The sequence below is a fragment of the Acinonyx jubatus genome, chromosome X (assembly GCF_027475565.1).
Source record: "Acinonyx jubatus isolate Ajub_Pintada_27869175 chromosome X, VMU_Ajub_asm_v1.0, whole genome shotgun sequence".
NCBI classification, from domain to species: Eukaryota; Metazoa; Chordata; class Mammalia; order Carnivora; family Felidae; genus Acinonyx; species Acinonyx jubatus.
The window spans coordinates 2,307,160-2,322,693 of record NC_069389.1 but is presented as its reverse complement, the minus strand read 5'-3'; positions in this window follow the sequence as shown (position 1 = coordinate 2,322,693).

Here is a 15,534-nt window from a genome sequence, read left to right as displayed (position 1 = left end):
AAGTTAGCATATTAATGAACCCAGCCCATATGCTTAAAAGTTATGAAAGTCACTGCTGGATTTTTATGTAAAATAATAGTCTCTGAAGATAAATATGTTTGGCAGGTTTTTGATAACACAGCCACTGGTCTTTATTAATCTTAGAACTGTGTCATTCAGATATTATCAATTTCGATAGGTCTAGACATCTCAAAGAAAATACTACTTCAGTTTCTTTATTGAAAGAAAGTGGAAGTCAGATAAAAGACATTATAGCTATAAAATCTGAGGAGTTGGGCAGAATTACACAACAGCTTTGGAATGCTAATGGGACGCCCCAAGTAACACTTGAAGGTAATTCTGCTCAGAGCTTTGGAAGCATCCAGGACCGAAAAGTCTAATTAGTCCAGCTCACGTGGATGATTAAATAAAGGCTTCTCTGGAGTGAATTCTAAAAACCGTTAACTTTTTTTTTTCTTCTGGAAAAAGAAAAGAAAGACAGCAAAGGAAAGAAAAACAAGTCTGAAATATCACGTACGGTTCAGCAATAAAAGAATACACTTGACAGCTTACACAGTCCTCTGAGCTGGTCAAATATAAAGACTGTCTTCGATACTGACATTATAAATATGTGTAAAGTGGTAATTGTTTCGCCAATCATGATAAATCTGTTGTCCATATCATTGGCTACATGCAGGGATTACTCTATCTTCCATATTCCCAGTGATTTCTAACTATGATTAATGATGGGATACAGAAAGAAAGCAGTGCCTAATACATTCAAATAGGGCTCACACAAAGGGCACAATGAATGGGTCTTTAAAAAGGGGGTTATTGGGGCGCCTGGGTGGCTTGGTCGGTTAAGCGTCCGACTTCGGCTCAGGTCATGATCTCACGGTCCGTGAGTTCGAGCCCCGCGTCGGGCTCTGTGCTGACAGCTCAGAGCCTGGAGCCTGTTTCAGATTCTGGGTCTCCCTCTCTCTCTGCCCCTCCCCTGTTCATGCTCTGTCTCTCTCTGTCTCAAAAACAAATAAACGTTAAAAAAAATTAAAAAATAAATAAATAAATAAAAAGGGGGTTATTGGACGCAGATGAACAATAACCATTTCCAGATGGAGATTCTCCCCATGACAATAAATACGCTCCATGCAATGCCATAAAAACATACACATACTCCATTTATGCAGATTTGGAGGATGCTATTAAAGTTTATATGAAAAAATGTGTGAAGATAATTAGAAATACACTAAAAAAAACCACACAAAACCTTCAGTGTTATTGAGAAGTAGCCCTACCAGACGTTTAAAAAGTACAGGGTCTCTATTCTTAAAAATGGTGTAGTTTTATCTGATAAAAAATAAGTGGAATCAAAGAGAAAGTTCATAACTAGGCTCAAATATATATGGGGAGGTGCCTGAAACAGCATCTCAAATTATTGGGCAGACGTTTACTTCTTACTACATAGTGTTGGGACAACTGGTTAGACGCTTAGAAAACAATTGGCATTAGTTATGTATTTCACAGCAAAGGAAAGACTAGACTCCAGATGGGGAAATTAAATGTTAAAATAAAAATATTAAAGAAAAAGAAAAGAAAAATATTAGTGCCAAATATAACATGAGTGAATTCCCTTTCATAACTATGACTAAAAACCCAGATATGTCACAAATGCCTCTTTAAAAATTCTGACTACATTCAAAAGATTTTTTGAATGGCAAAACAAACAAGCAAAAAAAAACTCCCACGAAAAACAAAAAACAAAAAGCAAGCAAGCAAACAAACAAAAGTCCCCAACCCCTTAACACTATGAACAAAGTCAAAAGGCAACTGAGAAAAATACAGAAAATATTCACAACATACATAGTAGATTAAGGGCTACATAAACATAATGAATAAAGATTTTTCTGTAAGTTGAGAAAACACAACTAAAAAGTTTTTTTAATTGGCAAAAAAATCATTAATAAGCAATATATGTGTGTGTGTGTGTATATATATATATATATAATGGCCCTTAATCACAGGGGAAAAAAAGATGTTCAGCCACACTCAGAGAAACAGAAACTAAATTTATACCTTCACTGGGATCGCAGTTCCCTCCTAAACATTTTAAGAAAATTTGCTATGGTGATAAGGTAACTTCAATCCTTGTCAATTTCCAGTGAACCCAGAGTTTTATCACCCTTTTGAAGGGAAATTCAACACCACCTGAAAAACAATAAAGCAAAAAATATTGCAAACAACAAAATCACTATATATTCGTTAAGTTTCAAGCCTTCAGTAGCAATGCTCAGAATTTACCCTGAAGATATGCTTCCAACAGGATGAAAACACACACCTACAAGGAGATTCATGGTAGCATTGTTTGAAATTGCAAAATATTGGGGGGGAAAAAAACCCTACATGCCCATACATATGAGAGTGCTTGAATAAACCATGGGGAATACACAGAATATGGGATTAGGAAACTGAAAATTTAAAAAAAGAGAGAGAAAATACAAATGGTTCTTTTGAACTGGCATGGAGAATCTTCAGATAGTATTGCTAAGTGAAAAAGCAAAATACAAGTCTCCTAGTCTTTCTCTTGTGCACAAAAACATAAAGAAGCTAAAAGGTAAAGTGAAAAATGAAAAGGTTCATTGGTATAAAAAATAATACAGTAAGAGTAAATCAGGAAGTGGTGATATTTGTCACAATTATATAGAAATTGCAAAATGTTGGGGGGAAAAATCAACATGCCTTGAAATCCTTTGGCAAAAATGAATACAAGAAACAAGAAACTTGGCTGGTTATTGAATGAAGATTTTTTCCAACACAGGAAGGGTACACAGGGCTTGAACTGATGACCCTGAGATCAAGAGTTGGATGCTCTACTCACAGAGCCATCCAGGCACCACGTTAACTATGACCGTGTGTATTATGTGTATTAGCTGTGTATTATGCCTCACATCCTCGGAAACAGACATATAATCAAAAGGATGGAGGGGGGGATATAAAAGTTAATTCAAACAACAACAAATGAACCCAACTGTATTTCCAATGAGTCATATAAGCACATTGAAGAGAAGGGGACAAAAGGGGTCCTGCACACAACATTGACTGTCTACTCCAAGCAAAAGATAGAGGGGATCTAAATGCATGTCCAACTTCCCTTGAAACCATTGGTTTTCACTGGTACGGGTGAGCCATTCTATAACAGCTTAATGCATATTCTTGGATAGCACCTGTGAGTAAATATCTGTGGGTCACAGAAATCAGGGTGCTCATTGCTGGAGAATAGAGATTAAAAAAGATACAAAGGAGGAAAGCTAGAAGGAACCCAAGGATTAGATTTCATATATATTATATATGATATTATGTATAAATATATCTTACAGCATATATAGTATATATAATACAAGTATACTATAATTATATACTGTATATTATATACTGTATGGCATATTTTATATATAAGTACATTATAAAGTATATATAATAGTATATAGTATAGTATGTAATACTATAAGCTATAACATATTAATATGTATTGTGTAATTATATTATACTTATTATGTTTATATTCTATTTATTTTATAATTATATATATTAATCTATATTATGTCCCATGACAGGATCTACAAGAATGACATCCCCAAACGTCCCACTAATTATGAGCACACCCATCACCTAGATTGTGGTTTCTAATCACCATTCTCCACTAAAAGTAACTGGGGCAAATGGCTGATTCCAGTGCTGGGATTATGGAAGAAGCAGGTTAGGCATGATCATCTTGTGCCAGAAAGTAAGAAAGTGCTCAGAGAATGTGTGGGACACACTTGAAGAACTTAGCTGACAACCTGCAGAGACACTAACCAAATCTGGGACAGTGTGGGCATCCAAATAGATAATAGTCTACCTATTCTAAGTGAAGGGATGAATAGGGAGAAAGGGAAAGCACTTTCTTGTGAAAGAAAGGCAATTTAATAAACAAAGGAGAAATGATTGTAGTTTGAGACTCACCCTTTGTCAACCATCATAAAAATAATCCTTTCAGGAAAGAACCAAATGGGTGGGTGAAAGTTGGTGGGAAAGATATTTACCGAAAGCCAGAATATCTCCCCATAGGATATGTATTAATTGCAAGGGAAAAGTTGGTACAATTACAGAGGAGAAGGCCACAGAAATCCCTGAATCAAGCCACTGAGGCAAATAGCCCCAGAAATAGGATAACCAGAGGACAGGTGCCTGTGTCTGTTGATGTGTCCCGAAAACATCGCGTCTGTTTCGTGGTATCATCAAAAATGCATAACCTCATCTGAGCACGAAACATCCATCATATCCAAATCAAGGGAATCCTAAAAATAAATAATCCAAGTAGTATCATGAAAGACAAAGAAAGCTTAGCAACCCTTCCACATCAAAGGAGATTAAAGACATGTGATAACTAAATGTGAACCAGGATCCTGGATTGTGTCCTGGATGAGAAAATCTACTATTCTCTCCTTTTTCTCCTATAAAGGGAATTAGTGGGACAGTTGGCATAATTTGAACAAGGTCTGTGGATTAGATAATAGTCCTGCACCCATGATATCTCAGGGGCCTTTCTGTGCTTTTTTTAAAACAAAGCACACTGGAGTATCTAAGTGTAAGTGAAGGTTATGTCCGCATAACCTTATTACCTGACAATTGTAAAATAAAATTTCATACATGCACTCACAGGAAAAGTGCATTACTAAGAAGACAGGTAACTGACTCTCTCAATGTATCTCTCTCTCTCTGAAGACTCACCATCGAAAGAGAGAGAGAGAATCCAGACAGAAAATAAGAGAACGTTCCTATAGAAAGTAGGAGGGGGTGTGTGTGCACATGTGCACATCTGTGTGTACTATATCATATATACATCGCGTCTAATATATATTTATATAAATATGTCAACATGTGTACACATCCATTATATTTATTATAAAGATGTATAAAAAAAGTCACCCCCTGAATTACACAAAATTTTGAAATAGAAACAGGAATGTCCCAACAAAAGCTGAGGAGGATCAAAACAAAAGCCCCACTCCCTGGTTACAAGGTGTAGAAACTTCTAGAAAGAAAATGTCTAAAAATGTATAAAGGTCAGTTAAACATACTTCTTGTCGAGAACGGTGGAAGCTGGAAGACAATAAACCAGAGTCTTTCATTAGCGGAAGAGGGAAAAATACATTATTTTAACCCAGAAATGTTGTAAAAAGCCACACATACAGGGAATACAGCGATGTGTTAAAAAATGTGAGAATCCAGAATGGTTCCTTTAACTTCCCCTGCCGTACACACTTTTTAAATTTAAAACCTGATCACTAAGGAAACCTTTCATCTGAATGAAAAGAAATAAAAGAAACATTACACCAGGTCACCATAAATTGCACCAAATCAGAAGAAGAAATGAGAGCCGAAGGAAAATTATTAGACAATCCAGCAGACCTTGACACTTGGAAGTGTGTTTGTTTTTAGCAGCAAACTTTCAATGATGTTAAGAATACATTTTCATCTCTATGAATCCAATTAAAATGTTTAAATGAATAATATTTACATACGATTGGAATACTTTCTTTTTTTGAGTTAGAACACGTTTGGAATTCAACCAACCATGAAGCCCAAAAGACTTAATTACAGTACCAAAAAATTGGAAATGTGAAAGTGTTGTTATAAAAGCACAAATTGGAAGGAAGAAAAGGTGTATTAATTTTTTTCCCCTTGTCTTATTGGGGAAAACATCAGAAATGGATTCCAATGCATCTAATCTATTTAAGATTACTTGTTAAGGGTGAATGCTAATTACTAAATATCTATATCTGTATCATCTATATCGATATCTGTATCTACCTATCATCTATCCACCCATCCATCTATCTCTATATCATCTATCTATCTATCAAGAATGCTTAATTGAGTTTCCTCTTGGAGAATGGGATCCTTTTTGGATTTCCTTTTAATAAGAGCATTCTAATGAGTTTCCATGCATGTTTGAATAATACCCACGTACCCAACTTGAAACAGCAAGGGGTATAAATCCATTATGTGTTTACATGTGTAATAGTCAAACCTGAAATGCACCTGTAATTAATTGGAAGGCAGAAAGTCTCCTGTGGAGAAGGGGTTACTAGCACCACCATCAGAGCAGCTGACGGGTTGACAGAAGGCTGTTCTGAACTCAGTGGCACCGGGCAGGTTAACTCACCTTGCTGAGCATGCCTTGGGGCCCGTAAAACCCGGATGCCACTTACCTCAGCAGCAAAGCTGACCGGGCTCAAACAGTGCGGTGTAGCTATCAGCTGAGACCTAGCATAGAGCACGCTGCCGTCGGATGTGGGAAACAAAGGCGAAGGAAATGGCAGATAAAGCTCAATTTCCTTCCAACCTGCAGCCCTTTGGCAAATCCTTGAGGCAGACAGAGTAAAACGTTTCTCCAGAAACTCCCTACTGTCTTAATGCTAATGCTTTGCTAGAGGGAAAAACCACCTTAGCCTGACAATGGCCAAGCCTCCAGTATCCTGGGAGACTTCTTTGGCACATGAAAATCTCACTGGAAACTTCCCCTGGACTTTACCTCCCCCCCCCCCCAATAGTATATAACCAGTGTCTCCTGTGGTCTGGGGTAGCTCTTCCTGCCCACAAGTCCTGCCCCCAAGCTTCAATAAAATCACCTTTTTTTGCACCAAAGACGTCTTCAAGAATTCTTTCTTGGCCATCAGCTCCGGACCCCACGAACCCCACCATCAGCGCCCAAAACCTCATCACGCTCCATTAGGTATTCTCCAGGGTTTCCTCAAGACTCAAAGCAGATTCACACAGGCAGTAAAATATCGAGGCATCACTAAAAGCCCTTCTAATAGATGAGGGGTATTCAGTGGCCCCCGAACTTGGCCGTGCCTCTTTATGCTTCTAAACCCTTTCACACACACCAAGACCTTCTCTCGTGGATTTCACCTGCCGTTGTAGAAGTTTGAGCTGAGGGTTTTTAAGTGTGCTTATTAATTTATTGAAACATAACAACAATGGACATAGAATACAGCAACGGCGAACAGGTATGAACACGGAGAACCATATTCTCAAAGACGATAAAAGTGAGTGGAAGCAATGATGTTCTCTCACATTTTTGCCAATGCTCTAAATTTCTGCCTCGAGTCTGTTGCAACATCTTGTGGTTGGCAGGTGAAGGAAATCTGTGCTCACAAGGTAGGTAATTAGGAAAGAGAAGGTTTGAAACTACACCAGAATCCAACAAACGGTAGTTACTTAAAAGTTAGTGGCCACCGGGAATCTAAAGTGATCATCAGAGAAATCTTCTTCCTCTGTTCTATTACAATCAATCAATAACCAACTGCACCAAATGCAGATTGTATTTCGGGGGACCTTTTATCCATGCATGATTTCACAATAACATCATACATTGTTCATTTGGAAAATATCAGTCCCCTGCGTTTCGTGGCTCTTGGAGGTTTTTTTAAACCAATTTTTTAATGCTTATTTATTTCTTTGAGATTTTAAAAAACTTGTTAATGTTTATTTATTTCTTTGAGAAAGAGAGGGAGACAGAGACAGAGTGTGAGTGGGGGGAGGGGCAGAGAGAGAGGGAGACTCAGAATCCGAAGCAGGCTCCAGGCTCTGAACTGTCAGCACAGAGCCTGACGGGGGGCTCGAACCCACGAACCGCGAGATCATGACCTGAGCCGAAGACGGACGCTTAACTGAGTCACCCAGGCACCTGGGATCTTGCAGGTTTTGACAAATGTTATCACACAGTAGCAGAAACCACCTATGTTAATAACCACCACTGATCTGGTCAGAAACAATCTTTAAATATGGGAAGGCTGTCTACCACCCTGCATACAAATTTTCCAAAACTCCACTGTCTCTTGCAAATCCAAACTCATCGTTGTCGACAAATACTGTTACTTGCTTGCCTTGAAGGGACAGACCCTTTTCGTTCATTTTCAAGAAAAGATCTGTCAAACACCAAAATCCGAGGAACTATAACCTGGTCACTCCTTTCCTTCATTCAACTAAAAAACGGCGTTCTATCTTACGAAGATGTGAACGCAAGGGTCAAGATGTAATCAAGTGAATGATTTTGTTTCGCGAAGGAAGTCCTTAGGTGGAACTTTTGCTCATCTATTGGTGCACGTCGGCAAAAAAAATAATGATGATTTGTATGGGTAAATACCACTTTTTCTTTTCGCTGTTTTTTTCTTTCTCTTTCTTTTTTTTTTCATTATGGTAAGAACACTTTATAGAAGACCTACCGTCCTAAATTTTTAAATGCATAAGATATTACCTCGTACCTGTTAGAATGAATTTTACCGAAGGAAGGAAGGAAGGAAGAAAATGAGGAAGAAAAGAGCAAAACAGGTGTTGGTGAGGATGTGGAGAAATAGGAGTCCTCTCGCACTATTGGTGAGAATGCAAACTGGTGCTGCCACTGTGGAAAACAGCATGGAGTTTCCTAAAATTTTTTTTTAATTAAAACAATATTAAAAATAAAACTACCCTCTCATCTAGTGCTGCGATTCCCCCCAGCTTTATCGAGATACAGTTGACAAATAAAATTGCATGTATTTAGGGGCACCTGGATGGCTCAGTCAGTTAAGCGCCTGACTTTGGCTCAGGTCATGATCTCATGTTTCGTGAGTTCGAGCCCTGCGTTGGGCTTTGTGCTGACAGCTCAGAGCCTGGAGCCTGCTTTGGATTCTGTGTCTCCCCCTCTCTCTCTGCCCCTCCCCTGCTCATGCTCTGTCTCTCTCTGTCTCTCAAAAATGAATAAATGTTAAAAAATAAATACACTGCATGTATTTGAAGTGTAGAATGTAATGATTTGATATATTGTACACATTGTGAAATAATTTCCATAATCGAGTGAATTAGCACACCCATCACCTCGCACCCCATGACACTAACTCGATTTGTGCAAAATCACTATCTTTTATGGCATCTCTGTAAATGTCAACCAACCCAATGAAAACGTAAATAACTTCTGAGTATTGTAAGGAAAATCATCCTGACCTCATGTTCCCCCTGAGCGGGTCTTGGGGACCCCCATGGCCATACTTTGAGAGCCATCGGTCTTCAGGAAGGCCATTTTAGGGGAAAAAATCAACATGCCTTGAAATCCTCCTGCAAAAAAATGAATATAAGAAACGAGAAAATTGGCTGGTTCTTGAATGAAGGTTTTTTCCAACACAGGAAGAGTATGCTCTATTTTCTGGATGTGTCATCTCGTGGAGAAACTATCTCATTTATGCATCAGGTATTTATTCGGTGCTGGAGGCACGTCTCGGGGGTTATCCAACAGGTAACAAGACGGTGGGGTGGGGGGAACGGGGTCCACTGATAAGGAGAAGGGATGTCTTTCCTCAAACTCGGCTCCTGCTTGCAGCAAAGCCCTGCATCCTGCTTTTGCTGGAAGGAAACAAGTAAATTGGTTAAAAACGTAGATAAAAGTCACATTCTGACACGAAGCGACATTGTTTCTGCGGGTAAAAACCACGGTGGCAGGTAACCTTCAAAGTCATGTTCACGGATCACCTGGGGATTCCCAATCACCGCATGGATTATGTTGCCCAAATCTTCCTCCTTTGGAGACTTCCAAAGAAATGTCATATTTAATTGAAGGGAATTAGATGCATAATCTCGGGAGACGAGGTACAGGGTTGGCTGGGAGCCCAGGGAGGTGATTACCGCTCATTGTGTTATTTTCATTCTGCACTGTATTTGGAGCGCCTTACCTGTCTCAGCCGCATGAAAATGTGACATTGGAGTGATCAGTTTCTACCATTCCGCTTCAGAGAAATGCTTCACGTTGGCTCGATACAAAACCTGTTTCGAGATTCCATTCTTTTTTTTTTTCCTTTGCCCTTCACTAGCCCAACGTGAAGCAAGGATTGCAACGGCGAGCTGCTCTGCGGGCACTCCCTCTGACCCCCGGACCTTTGCACATTCCTGCTCAGAGCCTAGCCACTTGTAAATCGGATCCTCTATCCCAACGTCCCTGTGGGCGTGTGTGGAGACCCAGATCCCTGTGAATGCCTGTTACACGGCTGCCAGGACGTGGCAGTGATCAGAGCACGGCTGGGTCCTGCTGCTGTGACTTGACCAGGAAGGCGAGAATCCCTTTAAAAATCACCCCTGTGTTTGCACTCGACTTAAAGGGGTCTCAGGGTTTGCAAAAACAGGGCATTCACGAGCCCTGTTCGTTAACAAACGAACCCATTTGCTGCACCCATGGCAGAACATGCCTCCGGACACAGCAAGCACTGGGGCCATCACAGTTTCCGAGATAGGGAGACCCACTGGGGTTGCAAAGCCCTGCCCTGGGGGCCTCAATTAACCCAGAGCGCAAATGCTCTTAGGCAGTGAGAGGAATGGGGACAGAGTCAGCCTCATGAGAAAACAGCCTTCAAGGAACACCTGGCCTGCAGTCCCTTCCGGTGACAAATGCAGAAAATCAACATCACCGAGGCCCCAAAGCACCCCCAGCTCCTCTGCCGAAGGGCATGGCGACACCTTGTACAGCCTCATGCACAAATCGCCTTCCAAGCCCTTCTAAATCACACCATCCTGGATTCTCCAATTTGCTCAGAAAGAATGGGAAATTGGGATGTCAGGGGGACAGTCAGGGAGGTTCAATGTGATGGGGGCAGCATCAGTCAGCAGGTGCGTGGTCCACAGGGCAAAGGGTGTGTGGAGACAGGGGGCCTTGGCCAGCGGGCCTCCAGCAGCATCTAAGGCCAGGACGGGAGACTTCAGTTCATGTCTACACCACGTGTCTATGAGCAACCAGCCAGAAGAAGGAATGATCCAAGCTGCCCTCGCTAACTCCCCCTGTGTCACACACGAACGTGGTCAAAGCGTGTTTGGGATTATGCAGAGGCCACACACCCCTTCTCATTGGAAGGCACCATGGCCGTCCACACTTACATTCAAAGTAGAATAAAAACAGAACTATTTGTAGAGCACAGGAGTCTGTTTGTAACTGAAAGCATTTCACGCTTTGAAAAGGTTTCCGTAATACGTTGTGTGAGGGCGTAAAAACCCAGGTGTTGATTTTTTCTTCAAATGCTCACCCAACGGGGCACTAAAAACTGAGAACACGGGGCGCCTGGGTGGCGCAGTCGGTTAAGCGTCCGACTTCGGCCAGGTCACGATCTCGCGGTCCGTGAGTTCGAGCCCCGCGTCAGGCTCTGGGCTGATGGCTCGGAGCCTGGAGCCTGTTTCCGATTCTGTGTCTCCCTCTCTCTCTGCCCCTCCCCCATTCATGCTCTGTCTCTCTCTGTCCCAAAAATAAATAAAAAACGTTGAAAAAAATTAAAAAAAAAAAAACTGAGAACAAACTTAGGGTTGATGGGGGGTTGATAGGAGGAGGGTTAGGGTTAGGGAGGGGGGGAGGGGGGGGGAGGGGGGAGGGGGGGGAGGGGGGGAGGGGGTGTGTGGGAGGGGGGAGGGGGGGAGGGGGGGAGGGGGTGTGGGGGGGGGGAGGGGGGGGGGGAGGGGGGGGGGGGAGGGGGGAGGGGGGAGGGGGGAGGGGGGGGGGGGGAGGGGGGGGGGGAGGGGGGGGAGGGGGGGGGGGGGGGGGAGGGGGGGGGGGGGGGGGGGGGGAGGGGGAGGGGGGGGGGGGAGGGGGGGGGGGAGGGGGGGAGGGGGGAGGGGGGAGGGGGGGGGGGAGGGGGGAGGGGGGGGGGGGGGGGAGGGGGGGGGGGGGGGGGGGAGGGGGGGGGGAGGGGGGGGGGAGGGGGGGGGGGGGGAGGGGGGAGGGGGGAGGGGGGAGGGGGGGGGGGAGGGGGGAGGGGGGGGGGGGGGGGGAGGGGGGAGGGGGGGGGAGGGGGGGGGGAGGGGGGGGGGGGGGAGGGGGGGGGAGGGGGGGGGGGGGGGGAGGGGGGAGGGGGGAGGGGGAGGGGGGGGGGGGGGGGGGGGGGGAGGGGGGAGGGGGGGGGGGGGGGGGGGGGAGGGGGGGGGGGGGGAGGGGGGGGGGGAGGGGGGAGGGGGAGGGGGAGGGGGGTTAGGCGGGGCGGGGAGGGGAGGGGAGGGGGGAGGGGGAGGGGGAGGGGGAGGGGGAGGGGAGGGGAGGGGGGAGGGGGGAGGGAGGGGAGGGGGCGGGAGGGGGGGAGGGGGGAGGGGGGAGGAGGGGAGGGGGGAGGGGAGGAGGGGAGGGGGGGAGGGGAGGAAGGGAGGGGGGAGGGAGGAGGGAAGGAAGAAAGGAAAGGAAATGATGGAGAAAGGAAGGAAGGAAAGAAGAAAGGAAGGAAAGGAGGGAGGGAGGAGGGAAGGAAGGAAGGAAAGGAAAGGAGGGAGGAAGGAAAGGAAAGGAAAGAGGGAGGGAGGAAGGAAGGAAGGAATCAAGGAAGGAAGGAGGGAAGGAAATGATGGAGAAAGGAAGGAAGGAAAGGAGGAAGGAAAGGAGGAAGGAAGGAAGGAAGGAAGGAATATAGAATTCCACATTGAAGAAACACTGAAAATCGTCGTTTGAAAATAGAGGGTACGTTGGATAGTTTCCAAACAGCTAACACTGAGGGAAATGAGGTGGCAGCAGCCAGGAGTCTGGAGTAAGTCACACACTGGGCAGCTGTCCCCTCCAGAACGGATCCTCAGAGTGACCTCCGCGTCATCGGTCTCTGATCTGGAAACTACGTAACGATGAGTTGCCCGATCTTTGTTCGAGTTGAACACATGGCTGAAAGAAGTAATTAGAAATTACCCAATTAATAAAAATCACCCTCCACATGTTCGTCTGCCTATTTCCTTCCTCATGGAATCTAAATTTAAAACAAGGCAACTCAGCCGTGTAGGAGCCACATCATTATGCTTTATTTCAAGACGAAGACCCCAAAAGAAAGGATTGCTGTGCTAGTGGGGAGGCCAAAATTCCCTACAGAAGGTAATACGTGGGATCTGACATTCATGGCCGCGTCAAGGCACCACGTGGTGTGAAAATAAGCAAAAGGCAAATTTCGGGTCTCTTTTCTTCATGTACTCAACTACTTGAGTACATTTCACACACCCACATTATTCATGTTTCTAGCATTTTATACAGGCGGCATTTTACGTGCATAAAAACCATATGGTTTGTAGAGACCGTCAACATGACTGACATTTCTAGCAACATGGGAAGCCCTCAAAGGACCGACCGCGTTCTACCTATGGAGACACTTCACACAATGCTGATTTTTGCGAGGAGTATTCACGGGTTTCCGTAAATGGGTGGTTTCTGGGAGTTGAGTGTCTTTTGCAGGTAAATCGAATGCGCTAACAGCTAATTTAAAGCCCTTGCTCAGGGCGTTACACGGCGTCATTTAACTAAGTTTTTGCACACCGGAAGAAGCTTCCACATTCTCCACTAAAGCTCTCAGACTCGTCCACTGGTTTCCCCAGTGATGACAAATATGGTGGCAGGGAAGGTCAAGGTCAATGAGGACGCATTGCCCAAAGTCACATACCCTCATTTGCATCACGTGTCCCTCACATTTCTCTTTCTCTGTCTCATTTCAGAGACGGTCGGTGACCGTCCGTCTGGAAGGAGGGTAACACAGCTACATGCTTTGGCTTAGACCTGTAAAAGCAGGGGATATTTTTAAAATAATGATGTCAGTAGAAATCTCTTTTTCCATTGTATTTCTGGGAACATGGCTGTATTCACTCTTCAGTTTATAGTAAAGTGTGGTCATTTTCTCCACACAAATGTGCAGTCGGGAAAGCTGTGTTTCCCATGGCCATATCGTTTTTCCCTTTTCTTCCCCCCAAAACAAGCACTTATGATTTACACAGGTAAACCTTGTTCCGTAAATCACAATGTATTTAGTTTCTTAGGTCACCAAATATCAAAGGATAAAACCTTTGTTCACCAGGAAATGAGAGTATAAGACATTCATGACTTATCCAAACGCTGAACACCTTTGTGCAGATGGATTCAGTCTGGGTTCAAATTGCCGCCCCTCTAGGGCCACGTGGTTTTCCTAGAGATCTCTTTTCTGCATCATTTTGAATGTGGAGGCTCACCTTCAAGTATTTTCTGTGGAGAATGTCTTTATTGGATCATATAACATATTGCATTTAAAGTGGAAATCTTTCCTCAGATATTTTGGTGGGGGGGAAATGGCAGGGAGGCAGAAAATACTGTTTTGTTTTTTGTTTTTTAAAAAATTTTTTTTCAACGTTTTTATTTATTTTTGGGACAGAGAGAGACAAAGCATGAACGGGGGAGGGGCAGAGAGAGGGAGACACAGAATCGGAAACAGGCTCCAGGCTCTGAGCCATCAGCCCAGAGCCTGATGCGGGGCTCGAACTCACGGACCGCGAGATCGTGACCTGGCTGAAGTCGGACGCTTAACCGACTGCGCCACCCAGGCGCCCCAGAAAATACTGTTTAATGACATATGAATACAATAGTATCCTTTTCTTTTTTCTTTTGAGACCTCAGAAGCAATTTAATTTGTTTGGTAGATGGCAGGTTGGGGTAATTGCTCCTAAGAAATAGATTTTCAGGTCCCAGAGGCTGTTTAAACAACCCTGTTGAATTTTGGTCGTTCATTTACACTCACATTTACTGACTTTTCATGATACACAAGTCCATACCCAGACAGGGTGTTGTACAGAGAAATGTACCCGTCCATGCACAACCTCCATGTGACTTGCTCCGGTATATCCTGAGGGACGGACCACATTCACATATGACGCATAGCACAGGGGCTGCATAGACATCAGGGAGAATTTCTACAACTGTGCATCTCAGGGATTCTGCATTCCTGCACATACTTTGTTCAGCAATGTGATTCCAGGGAACAATGAAAGATTAGGGAATGGAAGAGGGAAGGTTGACTCGCAGATGCCTTATGGATTTTCTTTTTTCTGAAGGCTGAATGTATATTTACACTCCATTGGCTTTATCCACCCATCCATCGATGGACACTTGGGTCGTTTCCATGCTTCCCCACTGTGAATACTAATAATACCGCCATGAATATCTCTCCAACATCCTGATTTCAATTTGGGAAAGCATTTGCCCAGAAGTGGGTTTACTGGATCACGTGCTTGATGGACTTTTAGTTTTTGGAGAACCTCCATATTGTCTCCATAGTGGCTGCACCATTTACATTGCCATCAATAATGTATACAGCTTCCATTTCCTGCGTTCCATCGACAGCAATTGTTACCTTCTTTAAAAAATAATGCCTATTGTAACAGGTGTGAGTTAATCCCTCACTGGGGTTTTGATTTGCATTTCCATGATGATCGTGACGTCGAGCCTCTCTTTGTGTACCCGCTGGCCATGCGTATGCTTTTGCAGAAATGTCTATTCAAGTTTTTTGCCCATTTTTAAAATCAGGTTATTCTTTTGCTGTTGAGTTGTATACACTCCTTATATTTTTTGGATATTAATCCCTCTGATAAAGCTTTTTTTTAAATTTTGCTTTTAACGTTTATTTATTACTGAGAGCCAGAGAGAGACAGAGCATGAGCATGGGAGGGGAGGAGAGAGGGGGAGACACAGAATCTGAAGCAGGCTCCAGGCTCCCAGCTGTCAGCCCAGAGCCTGACGCG